Raw genomic sequence first — 17,334 nt, 5'->3', positions numbered from 1 at the left:
ACGGTTCCGCGCATAATTTTGTGCGTGCTTTCGTTTTTGTCTTATGGCATTTTTCCATTGGTTGGTCATGTAAGGCACATCCTTCTCCCTTACTCTAATTTTCTTCCTTGGAGCGTGTTCCTCTAAGACACTATTTAGCAGGGCGGACAAGTAGTCATATTGATCGTCAGGTGAGTCAAAAATCTCTCCAATGCACCACGGGGCAATCAGGAGGTCATTATGAAGCAAGTCTGTCTACATTTTTAAGGCTCCTGAAAGAAACGGTCTTACACCTGTGCTGATATATTGATTGTGTTATGATTCCATAAATGAGATGGTGGTCACTGATCTCAGGATTAATTGCCCCACATCGCTTGAAAAGTTGAGGTTTGTTTGTCAGTATCACATCCAGTAACATCTCAGACGTAGGCGTAACCCTAGTTGGTTTGGTAATCAAACATTGCTGATCGTGCACTTCCTCAAGCTCTAACAAGACTTTTCCCTCTATGCGGTCTGGTTGTAGTCTGTCCATATTTAGATCACCTGTGATGACAATCGCCTGCTTCTTTAAGGAGGCCCACATGCAGATATCGTTCAATTCTTCCTCAACCGCTACAAAGTATTGGTGCTTTACCTGCTTGACCTTCGGAGGCCGATATATTCCGATGAATAATATATCGAGATTTCCCAGTCTGACCTCAACAGCTAAGGCTTCAAACGTCTTATACGTCTTAGGCAGTTTCAACTCTTTCGAGGGTATAGTGGAGTGAAAGTAAGCCAGAAGCCCGCCACCTCCTTTTTTTCGTGTCACAACAATGCATGTAGTATCCTGGTAAATTGAATTGGTCATTCGGATACGACCCGTCGATTTTGGTTTCCAAAATGAAGACAATGTGTGGTTTCGCTTCGTCGCTGATACTCTTCAGTTCTTCAAATTTGTTCTGCAGGCTATTAATATTTAGGTGAATAAGAAGAACCTCGCTTGGTTTCTCTTTTCTCCCTCTAATGAAGTGATTGAACTCCGAGCTGTCATCTTTGTTATTGATATCGCAAATGTCAGCCATTTGTTGATTTGCATATTTTATTTCGTTCGAAGCTTCAGGGATTCGGTCAATAGAGTCCATTTCTTCAGAGAAGAATGAGTCACTAAGTCTCAGCAGTGAGCACATTGGACATATCCAGTCTAGATTAGGTTGGTCGAGGTAGTACTTGAAAGACACGTGAAGGCATTTGGCGTGGAACCAATGTTTACATTCGGAACACAAAATGGCATTCTGGTTGTTTCGAACACTTTTGTTGCATTCTTTACAAGGATATTTAATTGGGCCAGGGTTTGGTTGAATATCGCCAGACAACTTGAGCCGTTGGGGATTAAACCTACAATGTTGGTCTGTGGAGTGTGGTGTTGAAGACAGCAAAAGATCGCCCACAACAGCAAAGTCTTCTTCTAGCGCTTGAAAAATAACCATTCATACCGACTCCAACAGCAAAGTTTGCATTTAATCCGACATTGTCGTAGATGAGAAGCTTATCTCGTTGATTGATACCTTTATAAGAGTTCTTTAAACGGTTATTAAGTGACTTGACGAAATAGACCGAAAGTAGAAGCAAGAAAGTGATGAATGTTACGAAGCTCGCAGGCTGCCTCTACTTGGTGGTAATGCGCCATTTCGGTGTGTAAGCTTTTTTTGGTGGCTTCATTTCGCTCGTCGATGGCTTGTTGGCTCTCCACGAACAGAATGATATGTTCCTTAATCTCCAGAGGGAGCCAGTCCCAGTAGCTGGCGGCAGTCTGTTTTATACCAATTAGAAAAGAATGGATGAGTGAAAAATTGGTTTTGGGGAGGGAGAGTGGCAAGAGGACTAGGGGAGGGGAAAGAATGCTCTCTATGAGATTGAAGCACGTGATGACACTTCTCCCATTCCTATTCCACTAAAGAACCCATTCTGCCTTTCAGTAAGAAATGGGATCTTTAGGACATTTTCTCATGACTTTCCTGATCCACTGCTTTGACAACTATGTTTCTCGTGACGAATTCTACTGTCTGCACAAGAGAATAGTCTATGAGAATATTGGCAATAAAGGGACATGACTCATTGCTAGTTTGACTCAAAATGAATGTAGGCAGTTTAAGTCTATTTTTATACATAGTTGACGATAGAGGTGGTGAGTGTGGTGGAGGTGGTGGTAGTGGCAGTGGTAGTGGTGGTGGTGATGAATGTGGTAGTTTATCCCATCCTAGGAATATGTGGCGCCGGCGACCTTCGTCGTTTAGGTAATACCCGCTGATGTGTAGGCGGTTTTTCACTCTTTGAGTGCAGGTGACCTAGCCCCCCCTGCTGATCTCTGTTTGACAGGTCTTCAAATTTCAACCAATCAGCGCGCGACTCGCAAACAGCTTTAGGGGTCCACTCATTCGAGATCGTTTCGCGAAATGAAATACACATGGTGATTGAACACTGGCAGCTTTTATTGTGTTTAGCTCAGCATTTATTTTATTTCGCTTGTTGAGAATTGTGCAATACTCCAGGCCAGTTTAAAGACATCGGATTTATTAAGTTAAAGATGTTATTTATGAACACATCACTTCCCTCTGGCTGTTTAAGCAGTTCTAAGACGGTGAGCTGTGCTGCACGTACTGTTTGGGGGTTTTTGGCTATGGGGAAGAATGCCTCAGGCTCCGTGATGTCTTGCTTCTGCTGATGGTAGTTTTCTCGTAATCCCCCGTTGGCTGCCATCTGGAGATATGTGTTGGAGTGAATTAAAGTATTCACGAGTTTGTTTGGCTGGTGAAAGTTAATTTCAAGTCGAGTCTTCTCATTTGACCCAGACGTACATGTCTCGGAACCTTCGGGGAATTCTGACCATGTTGTTGAACTCTGTAGGCCGGACTCATCTTTCTTTTTGTAAAATGTCTGCGGTCTTTGGTACGTGTCCAGAATAATTTTTCTGTCATCTATGTGTAATCCTAGTACGTCTGCATATGAATAACAAATTTTCTTCAAAGGATGGCTGATTTTTCTCTTTGATGTTCAATGACAAATGTGCCTGACTGTTGTGGTTTGCTTGAGTTTAACTTCATGGTAAATAACTTGTGTGTTACTCTTGGATCGGCTCTTGTGATGTTAAGACTTTGAACTGTTGATTTGATACTGTTCAAGTTTGTTGAGCTATTTACCATGCCACTGTTGGATGTTGAAGCAAACTCTGGCCGTTTCGACTGTAATTTCTACAACGTTGGACGACTGGAAATGCGTTTTCGCTGCCTGAAGATAGTTTTGAGTCATCTGTTGGGTTAATGTGGAGTCGATTTTTGGCCAAGGACGAACACAAATACCACCGTCAGCATCTTTATTTGAGTCTTTCATCTGAAATAATTAACAGAGGTAAGTTAATATGATCTGATTTTAACCTGAGCTCTAATTCCTAGCACTGTCACATAACTTAGTTAATTGAAATCGATCATTTGTTTCTAGTTACTACGAGACATCATTTTACTGTTAAAAATAACTCAAAACAAAATTTCCTGACATTTTTTGGTAACCTCTTAGGTGTGTCAGATGAACTTGTTATGTTAGTGCTTTCATATAATGCCTTCATGTACCTCGATTTCAGGAGCAGTTGGTGATATATAGGTAGCATAAGGTGGTTCATCTTGACTTGACTTTCTTTCAGTGTCTTGAAAAGGAATGTGCTGTTTTAAACAAAATAGCACAGGTATTATGAACATTGTGAATGTGTCCATGATATTCAACTAAACAGCAGCATACACAAGAAGCAGGGCTGTCCACTAGAAGTGCCTGGGTGCCACAGGTGACTAACTTTGGCCTTTAGGTGACTGGGAAAAATGCTTTTTTCATATAAGCTTACGTGTTGGGCACCCAGGATTCCATGGTTAGGAACTTCTGGGCTCCTGATAATTTTTCTTTGACCACAGCCTTGAGAAACATCCTTTTTTAAATGCAGTGTATATAGTAGTCTAGGAGTTATTTAAAATGAATGGAGGGAAAACGTATTTTGTTTTTCACATTTATACAGATTCATTTATATATTTCATACCATTTTCTTCTTCTTTAGACGTTTTGGTAAATCCTCATTTTCCTTTTTGTGGACTTTAGAGTCTGACGAGTAGCTGCACCCTTTCCTCTCTCGGTTCTCAAAAGATGCCCACTCATGACAGAATTGTTGGGTGAGTACTCGTTTTTGGTAGTCAATCTTTCCTGTTTCACCTGCTCGCCCACCACTGTAAATGTAGTTACCTTGCTTGGCTTCTTTGTGTTTGGTTTCCATGATGCTGTCATTAAAATTGTGCAAGGTCAAAGGGAGTCCACTCAAGGCAGCATCTTTAAAGAGCCTTCTCGACATAAACCCAGTGTAAGCAACCAGTTCTTTCACAGTGGCAGTAACAGTTTCAGAGCCAAAAATTAAAATAAATTGAAATCCTAACAGAACTCTTGCTTGACATTCATACTCCTGTCTGGTTAATTCTTTCGGAGTGTTTAAAATCCATTGTAAACACACGCTTCTTGTTCGACATTGCAGTTAACTATCTCAAGCAAAACCACACTGTTAGCATGACCTTTTTAAAAATTTTATTATTAATGTAAGGCTTCTGTGTACCTCAGTCGGTCTCAAACACAAACAAAGTTGTTGGCTTAACTGATCTGGAAACAAGGACGCCGGGCCGCGAACGAACTTCTGTCAGAGCTGGTGATTTAAACGATTTATCTTCAACTGGGGAGTAGTATACCTGCTTTACTCTTTTAAAATTATAAGAAAGTCTATTTAAAGCCCAAAGTTCAAGCTTCAGTAAGAGAAAAAAGGTTATTTTTCCCTGGCGGACAACATAGCAAACAATGAAAACAAATCGACGCCATTTTTTCCACGCGTGTTTTTTTATAATGGAGACTGGAGCTAGTTCCCCCCAATTTTTAACCCAGATGCCCCGCAACTTCCGGTAGAAATCAGCAGGCCAGGCTGCCTCTACTCGGTGGTACTGCGCCATTTCAGCATGTAAGCTTTTTTTGGTGGCTTTATTTCGCTCGTCAATGGCTAGTTGGCTCTCTGCCAACGGAATGATATGTTTTTTAATCTCCAAAGGGAGCCAGTCTCAGTAGCTGGCGGCGATCTGTTTTATACCAAATAGAAAAGAATGGATCAGTGAAATATTGGTTTGGGGGTGGGAGAGTGGCAAGAGGACTAGGGGAGGGGAAAAAATGCTCTCGATGAGATTGGAGCATGTGACGAGCTGACGGCAGCTTAGAACAGCTCGTGGTTTGGCACAACGTGCAGTCGATTTGAGTGGGCGGGTGGGTTTTTTTATGAAAGAAATATGGCTAAACCAGTGCTAGCAAAATGGCTTGGGGTGCACTGGAGTGCGGGCACAGTAATGTCATTAAATTGTTATAAACAAAACAGGGGCTGAGTCTTTATAATATTTATTGAATAATAACTCCAAAGGGAGAATTGATTATAATTTTAAGTCTTGACTGTCAGTATTACACAGTGTTGGGAACTAGACTCGTTTCCAGTTTCCCAGATTCTTGGTCCCAGGCCCCAAAACGCACAATATTCTGGCCTAGTTTTCTTTGTCTTTGCTCACGAAGTCTTTACCTGATCTGTTCCTTATTCTTGGCGTGATAACCTCTCCAACAACCATTTAACCGTTCCCTGTTGTTTTTGCAGTATTGTCTTTGGTAATTTGTGATGTGTTCCTCTTTGTTTTGAACAGAACTCTCTGGCTGCTGACGAGCCGTTCCTTGTTGTTTTCATACCATTTTTGCAACCGTTTTTGAGAATCTCAATGTTCCCTGTAAGCCATCGTTTTTGTTGGGCCAGGATGCACTCCCTGTTCTTGGCATATTTTTTATGGTAGGCCTTTCTGCAAACCACCTTCTGGTCATTCTCCAGTAGTTGATCGGAGCAATTCATCTTGTGTGGCATCTTACAAATAATGAGTAAGACCCTAGAATCCTTCTCTTCTATAAGAGTCACATGGCTAATTCAGTGTATCACACTGAGGCCTGGATCACTTCTTCTGCTTCTTCGTCATCATCCGACTCGTCAGGGAGTAACTTCTTCGTGACTCTGTTTAGCAGGAATTTCCGTTTTTCCACTGCTGACTCAGCTGCTTCATCAAAATCCTTGTCGTCTTCAATAAAGCGTTGAAGAGTCTTCATGACTTTACGGTGTATTGCATCGAGCTTAATACGGTGAGTCCATTTTAGACGCTCTAAGTAAGTCTTCCGTAACCTTCTTCTACTTACAGGTAATAGAGCATTAAAAGTAGCATTTGGGCATAGTTTCGGGATTTTCCCTTATTCAGGAACTGCTGGACTTCTTTCAGGTAGGTTTCTTTGATATCTTCCCCGGCTTTTTGATGTAACGGACTCCCCGGATCTGGTTCATCCTCGTCTGCTTCCTCTTCCTTTTCGGAGCTGCTACTATCCTCCTTGTCTTCCTGTTCCTCTTCAGGTTCCTCTTTCACCTCCTCTTCCTCTTCTACATTGTCATCATTGTTTCCTTCCATGGGGTCAAAAATATCTGTTGAACGATCATCCATGATTCTCGTCGACCTTCCCTCAAGATTGTGTGCTTCAAATGAGCCCAGTGGAGTGAAGTGCTTTTTAATATACCATTTTGGTCCGTAATCAAACATCCTCTCTCTTTCTTCAATGCCAGTGCGGGTATCCCTCATGCGTCAAGAGGTGACTAAACACGTGTTTCCTGTCATCACTGGCGGAATGTAAATCCAGGACTGTGTACCCAAACGGTTGTTTGTTCACTTTTTGATACACGTCCATCATGTCTTGCCAGCAAGTGGGAAAGACTCGAAGCAGTAAATTCCTCATGCCTAACTAATCTCGTGGATTCTTGAAGGCTACGATGTGGTGGGCGTTCCTGGAAATACTCTTGGCGTATTTCCCTGGTGGAAACATGTCTTGGCACAGGTACAACACGGTGATGTTTTGATTATAAGAATGATCGGTGAATAAATCCAGCAACTCTGTCATCACCTCCCTCCACCATGAGATCATCTAACACCAAAACTCCACCCTTCGGAAACCTGACTCCAGAATCCCTTCGTGAAATTGCACACTAGCGTCTTCCATGTCTTGGAATGCATTTTGCCACACCCCGTAGCAATAATGAATTGTAAGGTGAGGGTTCACAAACAATTCTTTCAAGTGATCCCAGAGCAACAATTCGGTAAAACAAGTCATGCCAAAACCAGAAGGGCCGACGACCAAAATACTGGAGGGGGTCTTGAACCGAAATGCTTCTCCCATTTCTATTCTACTGGGGAACCCATTCTGCTTTTCAGTAGGAAATGGGCTCTTTGGGACATTTTCTCGTGATTTTTCTGGCGGTGTTCTGTTTCATACCAAATAGAAAAAAATGGATGAGTGAAACTTGGTTTGGAGGAGAGGGAGTGGCAAGAGGACTAGGGGAGGGGAAAGAATACTCTCGATGGCACGGCGGAAAAACCGCTGCTCATGCGCAGTAGATTTCGGTTCGTCTTCCCGCCTTTCCATTTTCAAAATGGCGGACGACGAATCAAAAACGAACACGTCATTGTCATGGCTTTTGGCAACATCTTGCTCGCTCAAGCCAGTTACAAACAACTCAGCTACTTTGGGCAATGATCCATACTGATGTTTTGACTGTGACTGAGAGGATCGAAACGGTGTTGTCAGATTTCTCAGGCGATAAAGACAGCTCTTCCGAAAGGAAACTTTCAGCTTTTCCAAATTCACCCGAGGTACCGTTTTTCCTTTTCTTAAGGTCGTGTCAAGTTCTTTAAGGTTTTGAACCGCAATTTCTTGTAGCTTGTTTAATTTTACAGAACATATAAAATATGACTTTTTTTTCGTGCTGATGAAAATTTTTAAATGCTATTTGTTCTTGGACTTTTGTATCGTTGCCTGAAGAAAGAAACGTGGAGGACGAATTCGTAAGTAGTACACACTAATGCCTAATTTTGTTGTGTGTTTCGCTTGTGTGCTATTCATTTGTGCTTTGTTTTGCCGCTTCAGTGCATGCCATGTACTGCCATGAGCTGAAAACTTGTAGTAAGCTTATAGAGGTTTAATATGGCATTGTAGAAAGTTGTATTGTATATGTGATACAGCTTGAAGGATAAAATAAATTGCTCTTTGTTTATGTTAGCCTGTGTTTGATATTATGGGTTATGCTACTTCACACTTACTACGATTCTTGTTCCTTGGCTACGCAGCTTTCCCCGCAGCTAGCTGTGGGCTTCGTTATTGCAAACATTTCTCCATTGTGTTAACGAAAAAAGCAATCCGCCAAAAGGGGTTCTTGTTCCACTTTAATTTATACTGGGGGAACATTCGTTTATGTGAAGGCTTGTAGTTACATCGAAATTCAGTCAGTGTAAAACGCAGACTGTGCACTGCAGACTGCAGAGTGAGGGGGAAATACATACTGCAGACATTATTATAACAGAATCGTGTTTTATCGAGAGCTAACCTTATACAGGCTAACTGGAGAAAATATTCAGGCTAACCCTAGGGCGGATACAGAGAAGGGGTTTCGAGATACAAACTGCCAAAAGGCAGTCCCCTGTAGGGGGACCGGTGGCTTTCACGCTGGAAATTTATGAAATTGTGGTCCTTGAATTGGAAATGGGATTTCTGTTATTCTAAGGCCAAGTTTGCATGTTATGTTTTATTTCTTTTTTTTTTTAAATCTAGGGGGTTCGACCAAACCAGCCAAAGCCCCCTAGATCCTTCCCAGCTAACCCGAGTGATATTCAATCTAACCCTAGAACTATTGAGGCTGAACTCTCACTTCTTTTAGCCCGAATAAGGTTGGTCTGTTTACTGTTAACACACAGTAACACTTGAAGTCTACAGTCTGCATTTTAACACCTGGCCTGCAGTCCAAAGTCTGTGTCTTACACTGATCACATTGGAAAGCATGCCTTTTTGCAAAAAGCACTATTGTGAGAAAACACATGAAAACTGCAGGATCCCTCCTCCCCCAATAGTAAGTTTAAGTCTTGTTCGAAGCAAATACCATATGCCATCTCTCCTAGATACTTTTAAGGAGAAGGTTCAGTAGCCTACACTGCAATAAAATTCTACTGTTTCATATTGTGTTCCAGATAAATTCCATACCCTTGCAGACCCTGCCACCAAATTTTGTTTACTCCCTCCCCCAACTTCCAACCATCCTAAGGGGTCACCACCTTATTGTGGAGGGATGGTTTTTGTATCCATGACCCTATGAGCTATGTCAGCTAGAGTCTTGTACTTCTGGTAGGTTGAAGGATAGGGACCAGACAAATTGTGATCACGTGGCTTTCCAGGTTGGGTGTTAGGCTGAGGGCTGATAACCCACTACTGTAGAAAATAAGACTATAGCAGATCCAGAAGATATTCAAATCTCTATCAACATCAGTGAAGCAACAAGGGCTCATATCATAACACATGCATTTGGAGCAAACCCCTTCCTCTGAACACCTCACTGAAATTAACTACATGTAAAAACTACTGTTAAGTTAACCTCTCCCATTCCCAAACAAAAAGACCAAACAAGCGTGACTAGAATTGTTTCATTAAAAACGCCCCCCAAATATAGAAAACTAAACTGAAATAAAAATAAAATCCAACACAAACACACAAGCAATGAGCATCATTAAAAAACTGGATCACTGGATAATGCAATTTGAGAGTTTTCATTGTTTTAGCTATCAGGGGTTATGAGCCATTATACCATGCTCTACAAATATGGAAAGCGTATGCATGATTTTTTGAGCATTTTTATTGTTATTTAAGTCTAGTTTTCTATATTTTGGGGGCCTTTTTAATAAAACAATTATTCCACTCATGCCTGTTAGATATGAGAAGTACTATTTCCAAAACGAGAGCGAGTGTTTCATCGGGGTACCCAAACACCGAGAAACAAATGAAAGCACAAGGCCATAGGCCGAGTGCTTTTATTGTTTCGAGGTGTTTGGATACCCCGATGAAACACGAAGCACGAGTTTTGGAAATAACTTCTCATGATCACTCTTAAAGAAATAAACAAAGACTTCCAATTAGAATGGTTTGCTGTCTAACATTCCTTCCTCGATAATTTCAATATCAATGATATTTTTTACTAGCGTAATTAATTTGCATTTATGGTGCGATTTAATTTATTCTGAGATGTGAAAGTTGCTGGGGTTGCCAGCATTTACAAGTTGTCTTTCAGTCAGGATGTATATCGCAAGAAAGTTGTTCGAGAGATTTCGGTAGCCGAAAAGTGTGGAGGATGAGAAGAAAAGTGTTGATAATGCAGTACCGAAATCAACAGCTTATAAAGCCAAATGGTCGTGTAAGGTTTTCGAGGAATGGAAACTGCATCGATTAGTGAAGTCCTGTACTTTGGAACCCGGCGGTCTTTTTACCACGAAAGACTTTGAAGAAAGAGTGCAAACTTTGGAAACGGCCATTACAGATATGCCTGCATGCAGTCTCAACTACTGGCTGTCAAAGTTCGTTCAAGAAGTAAACAATTCTTCTGGGGAACGTTATCCTTCCCATTAGTTGTATTCGATTATTTGCGGACTGAAGTGCCACCTTTCTGATGTAAATGGAAGTGCTATTGGGTGTTATTTAACCTTTAAATAACAGCCACTATTCACCTTGATTGCAAAGAATAAATTACTGCTAAATATCGCATAACCTTCCACACCAAAATATTATGATCTACAAATTTTTAAGAAGTCTAATCCCAACCAAGTTGTTTACCAAGCTATAATTTTTCTGTCTTCAAACATTTTTCTTTATTAATTACTGGGGAATCCTGAAATACTTGTTCCATGCATTTGGTTCCGTAATTATCCCTTTTATTATTCCTAAATCTTTTTATGAAAGGAACATATCATTTAGTATCCTCTCCAAGGAAGATGGCATTCATTTCATCCAGGAAAAAAACTTCTTCATGTTGATGTACATGGCCACGTCACACTGTCCCCAGCCAGAGAATCAAGTCATTGAAAGAGAGGAGGAGAGCTGTGAAAATCTGAGGTCTAACTGTGTAAAAAAAGAGGAAAAAATGTAAAATTAAATTAAGCTATACTTTGGCTTCATCCTTTGAATACTTATTACATTGCAAGAAGAAATGTCATTAACTTAGTATCTGCACTGTTCATACATTATACAATACTGCGTAGAGCATTGAAGACTACGCAACTTCTTTCAACCTATATTGTGAATACCTCAGTCATTTTGCTAGCTTTGTAACTGGGAAATTTAAATCATGTAGTACAACATAATCATGAAGTACAACAAAAGGATTGTTACTTCTTGAGGTTTCACTCAATAAAAAATAAATAAATAAATAAAAACATTTCATTAACCTCATCATCATCTGACTAATTAAACCCAAAAAAGTCTGCCTTCAGGTCAAAAAATAATTTTACACGATAACCTTTAAAAACTCTTTCAAAACAACGCAATTAGTCCATTCAATAACAACAAACCTTAGTGTACATCTGTCATATCAGATTCTTGCACTGCTGCAAGAACTTTTCAATTGTAGACAACACAAGCCAGAGGATATATCCAAACGTAGAAAGAAATGTGTCACCTTGAATAGTATGCTGATATCCGGACTGGACATAAGTCGGCTACGCTTTTAAAACGTTCATTGTATGTAAGATTTATATCCTGAAATCTACAAAATTAAGCTCATTTGTAGTACAGTGTCAACGGTTTTCGTCACTTATTTATATGAACATGGCAGACAAAAAAACCTAACGGGTCTCTTCCCAGAGGCAAGTCAAGATATGACGGGTAATTCAAATGATAGCGAACAAAATCTTCAACTTTTCAAATGTAGACTCATCGAGCCAAAAAGTTTCCGAAGTCACACGAACTAGAAAATGTTGCCAATTGCAAAAATCAACCATTTACGGAAGTAAAGGAAAGAAAACTTGGCTTACCTTTCAACATAGCTTTCCATTATGCTGTGTTCATTGTGTTAAGTCATCTGTACTCCAATAGCTGCAGCAGAAGAGTATTGTAAATAAGCTAAGCAGGTGCTTCTGCTCGACACAAAATGAACACGACACCAACGGACAAAATAAATCACAACACAAAGAATAACACTCAAAGAAGGAAACAAAACCGGGCTAACATTTGCAACATACTTTTGCTTAATCCGCATTCTCTGCGACAAGTAGAAGTTCTAACTGGGTAAAAATCCACAATATTTCTTGTTGTTCGATGCTCCCGCTTGCAAAATATTCAGACATTTTCGAAACTCGTTTGCAGCCACAAATTGTCAGCGGCGAGCGCTTGAGCATGCTCCAAGATTTTCAGCCAGTCAGCGGTTTTTCCGCCGTGCCACTCTCAATGAGATTGGAGCAGGTGACAATTCTCCCATTTCTATTCCACTAGGAAACCCATTCTGCTTTTTAGTAGGAAATGGGATCTTTGGGACATTTTCTCATGATTTTTCTGATCCACTGCTTTGACAACTATGTTTCTCGTGATGAATTATAGTGTCTGCACAAGAGAATAGTGGGACAATATCGACAATAAAGGGATATGACTCCTTGCTAGTTTGACTCAAAATGAGTGGAAGCAGTTTAAGCCTATTTTTATACATGGTTGACAATAGAGGTGGTGAGTGTGGTAGAGGTGGTGGTAGTGAATGTGGTGGTGGTGGCAGGGGTAGTGGTAGTGGTGGTGGTGGTGAATGTGGTAGTTTATCCCATCTAGGAATATGTGGCGCCGGCGACCTTCATCGTTTACGTAATACCCAGTGATGTGTAGGCAGCTTCTCACTCTTTTGAGTGCAGGCGACCTAGTCCCCAGGCTGCCTCTACTTGGTGATAATGCGCCATTTCGGTATGTAAGCTTTTTTTGGTGGCTTTATTTCGCTCGTCAATGGCCTGTTGGCTCTCTGCGAACAGAATGATATATTTGTTAATCTCTGAAGGGAGCCAGTCCCAGTAGCTGACGGCGATCTGTTTCATACCAAATAGAAAAAAATGGATGAGTGAAAATTGGTTTGGGGGGAGAGGGAGTGGCAAGACAACTAGGGGAGGGGAAAGAATGCTCTCGATGAGATTAGAGTACGCTACGACGCTTCTCCCATTTCTATTCCACTAGGGAGCCCATTCTGCTTTTCAGTAGGAAATGGGATCTTTGGGATATTGTCTCGTGATTTTTCTGATCCACTGCTTTGACAACTATGTTTCTCATTACGAATTCTACTGTCTACACAAGAGAATAATCTATGAAAATATCGACAATAAAGGGACATGACTCCTTGCTAGTTTGACTTAGAATGAATGTAGGCAGTTTAAGCCTTATTTTTATACGTGGTTGACAATAGAGGTGAGTGTGGTGGAGGTGGTGATAGTGAATGTGGTGGTGGTGGTGAATGTGGTAGTTTATCCCATCCTAGGAATACGTGGCGCCGGCAACCTTCGTCATTTAGGTAATACCTGCTGATGTGTAGGTGGTTTTTCACTCTTTTTGAGTGCAGGCGACCTCACCTCCAGGCTGCCTCTTCTTGGTGGTAATGCACCATTTTGGCATGTAAGGTTTTTTTGGTGGCTTTATTTCGCTCTTTGACGGCCCGTTGGCTCTCCGCAAACAGAATGATATATTCCTTAATCTCCAGACGGAGCTAGTCCCAGTAACTGGCGGCAATCGGTTTTATACCAAATAGAAAAGAATGGATGAGTAAAAAATTGGTTTGGGGGGAGAGAGAGTGGCAAGAGGACTAGGGGAGGGGAAAGAATGCTCTCAATGAGATTGGAGCACGTGACAATGCTTCTCCCATTTCTATTCCACTAAAGAACCCATTCTGCCTTTCAGTAGGAAATGGGATCTTTGGGACATCTCCTCTTGATTTTTCTGATCCACTGACTCCTTGCTAGTTTGACTCAAAATAAATGAAGGCAGTTTAAGCCTTATTTTTATACATAGTTGACGATAGAGGTGGTGAGTGTGGTGGAGGTGGTGGTAGTGAATGTGGTGGTGGTAGTGGTAGTGGTGGTGGCGGTGGTGAATGTGGTAGTTTATCCCATCCTAAGGAATACGTTGCGCCGGCGACCTTCGTCGTTTAGGTAATACCCACTGATGTGTAGGCGGTTTTTCACTCTTTTTGAGTGCAGGCAACCTAGCCCCCAGGCTGCCTCTGCTTGGGGGTAATGCGCCATTTTGGCATGTAAGCTTTTTTTGGTGGCTTTATTTCGCTCTTCGACAGCCCGTTGGCTCTCCGCAAACAGAATGATATATTCCTTAATCTCCAGAGGGAGCCAGTCCCAGTAACTGGCGGCAATCGGTTTTATACCAAATAGAAAAGAATGGATGAGTAAAAAATTGGTTTGGGGGAGAGAGAGTGGCAAGAGGACTAGGGGAGGGGAAAGAATGCTCTCAATGAGATTGGAGCACGTGACAATGCTTCTCCCATTTCTATTCCACTAAAGAACCCATTCTGCCTTTCAGTAGGAAATGGGATCTTTGGGACATTTCCTCTTGATTTTTCTGATCCACTGACTCCTTGCTAGTTTGACTCAAAATAAATGAAGGCAGTTTAAGCCTTATTTTTATACATGGTTGACAATAGAGGTGGTGAGTGTGGTGGAGGTGGTGATAGTGAATGTGGTGGTGGTGGTGGTGGTGAATGTGGTAGTTTAACCCATCCTAGGAATACGTGGCGCCGGCAACCTTCGTCATTTAGGTAATACCCGCTGATGTGTAGGTGGTTTTTCACTCTTTTTAATCAACTCACTGTTATTGCATAAACCACGTGATCTGTTGCACCATCTGTCATCTCATTAAAAGGGTTCTTTTATCGCAACGAGTAACATATGTTTTCGGGTTTGTCACCTGACTGATGACGTCATTGCACTCAGTTATAGCGGAGCTCTGCAGCGGCCCGAATCTAAGGGCTACAGAGCGGAACTCGGCGGCCATACTCCAGAAATATGTCAATGTTAAGATTATCGTCAGCTTATATCCTATTTGATATTGGGCATCCATGTTATGGCCAATTGACAGTTGTCAAAAAGGTATTCGCTGACCAGTATCACATGACTATTTCACGGGCTTACGTATTCTTTTATTTTGACCGCTGATTAGGTAATTGTTCTCCACTGGATCGCGGGCTCAAGTCCTATTTTTAATCTGTCTATGGTCTCTAAGTTCAGATTTAAATTAAAAATAAAACGGGAAGCACTGCTTTTAGGCTTGGCTAAATCTATCAAGCATTGGAGTGATATTTTATGGTTTCATTTTCGAATGATGAGATATCCTGGGTCTCAACTGGACAAAGTTCTTATTGTAATTATATATGACTTTATTAATTTTAGTTTATTAATTTTGAACTCAAGGCTATCAAGGATATAAAATTTATAACAGCTAACATGCATCAACGGAGGTAATTTTTTAAACAAATTATGTATTGAAACAACATCAACATTTAAACATTAACAGTTCTGTCCATTTCTTTGCTGTGAATGGTTACTCTTTTGTCTCTTTTCCTCTTCAGCTTTGTCAAAAAGTCAGTATTTGTTACTTTTCTCTAGACACAACTAACACTAACAAAAAAAGTAAAAAGTTTGTAACGATACAACATCAGTGTTTAAACATTAACAGTTCTGTTGACTTCTTTTCATTGAAGCTTGTTTTTTTAGCCGGTTTTTTTGCTTCATTGAAAGGTCACCATGAGTTACTTTTTTTCCAAAAAATTCTTTTGATGACACACCAATCGTATCCGTCTTTCCTAATCTCCAACCAGGCATTGGCCCATTTTGGATCGGAAATGATGCTTTTTAATTCCATGATCAGACCGCTTGAGATACCATATTTCTTGATAAGGCTACGGACACTTATAACAAAAGATTGCACTTTGCCGGAGATATAAACCCTCGGCAACATTCGAGTTAGCCTTTGCGTCACCGCCCTAAACCGTGTACTGACTCCACATAACGATTGGTATGAATGGCACGCGTTACCGGCAAATAGAGCGGCCGATGATATCAATACCATTTGGAAGATTTTTTCTAAAAGTTCATTGGGCAGGTTTTCGATGCAACAATCTCTATTGGATCCAGACGCCAATGAGCCAACATCCTCATCAGGAACAAACTGAAGCACTATTTGTTCCTCTCCACCCTCAATTATCTGCAAGGCTGTCTCGTTTGGCTGATCACTTTCCTCAACTTCAACCACAACATCTCCCAAGTCATCCGCACCCTCTTGTTGTTCAATTTCTTCATCACAGTCATCATCATTAACCGTATCACCCATGTCAATGTTTCCTTCAGTTCTACTCGCATATTCCTCCGTGATGTCTTCTAGTACCTCCTCACCATTGTCGTGGTCGCTCATAACTGGTTCCAAGGCCACAAAATGTTCCCCTTGATTTTCTGCAAAATGTCCAAGGTACACAGTGGCCGTTGCAATACTTGCTGACGGGCTGAACACATGTTGCCCACCAGCTCCCAGGGAAGATACTATTTGAACGTCAATGTTATATAAGTTCGCGGCCGCATACAGTGTTAGCTGATCCCCATAGGCCCCATCTTGTGACATATGATTTGTATAGTTGCTCCAGGAAGCAAACTCATTATCTGCCAAATGCTCCAAAAGAGGAAAACCTTCGTTATCATAGGGGTTGCTTTCTAAGTAATCAACTATTTCTTCCCTCATAGTTTCGGCAGATCTGAAAATCCCTAGCTTCTGAAGCTGGTGTGAAAGTGCACTGAATTGGCAGTTACCATCTCGTGGTGGGTTATATGCTATTTTATAGCCTTGATCTTCAATAGCCTCGACATAGTCGTCTTTTCTCATAGCTATGTGATACTTTTTATAGTGCTGAGTTTTTTTCCTTTTTGACAGCTTTGCTACTTTTTGTTTTTGTTTTTCGCGCTGTAGGGTAAGGCTAGTGACATCATCTACAGGGACCCATTTCTTTTCTTTCTTTCCCGTTAGTGGTGAAGTATATGAAACCTTATAGGTATGTAACTGAATGTTTCTTTCTTCTACACGAGCCTCAGTTATATGTCGCTTATTAAATGATCTTCCTCTTAGACGCAAATAAACTGTTTCTCCAACGCTGTAAACAGAGGGCGGATTCAGGCGAAGCTGTGTTCGCTGCGCACGCTTATCACACCTCTTGGTCGCTTTTTGTGCCTGCTTTTGCACTTTAGAAGCTTGCCGGGAATGTAGTTTCCGGTCATTTTCTGTTGGGCGAATTTTTCCAGGGCTATTGAGACATTCCTCTTCTAAGCCGCTTTCTCGGAGATTATTACATTTCCATGCAAAATAAATTTCAAATGGTGTTTTGTGAGCAATTACTTCTTTGGGGTCGTTATTTAG

The sequence above is a fragment of the Orbicella franksi genome, chromosome 10 (assembly GCF_964199315.1).
Source record: "Orbicella franksi chromosome 10, jaOrbFran1.1, whole genome shotgun sequence".
NCBI classification, from domain to species: domain Eukaryota; kingdom Metazoa; phylum Cnidaria; class Anthozoa; order Scleractinia; family Merulinidae; genus Orbicella; species Orbicella franksi.
The sequence above is the reverse complement of the archived record's forward strand: the minus strand, read 5'-3'. Positions refer to the sequence as shown.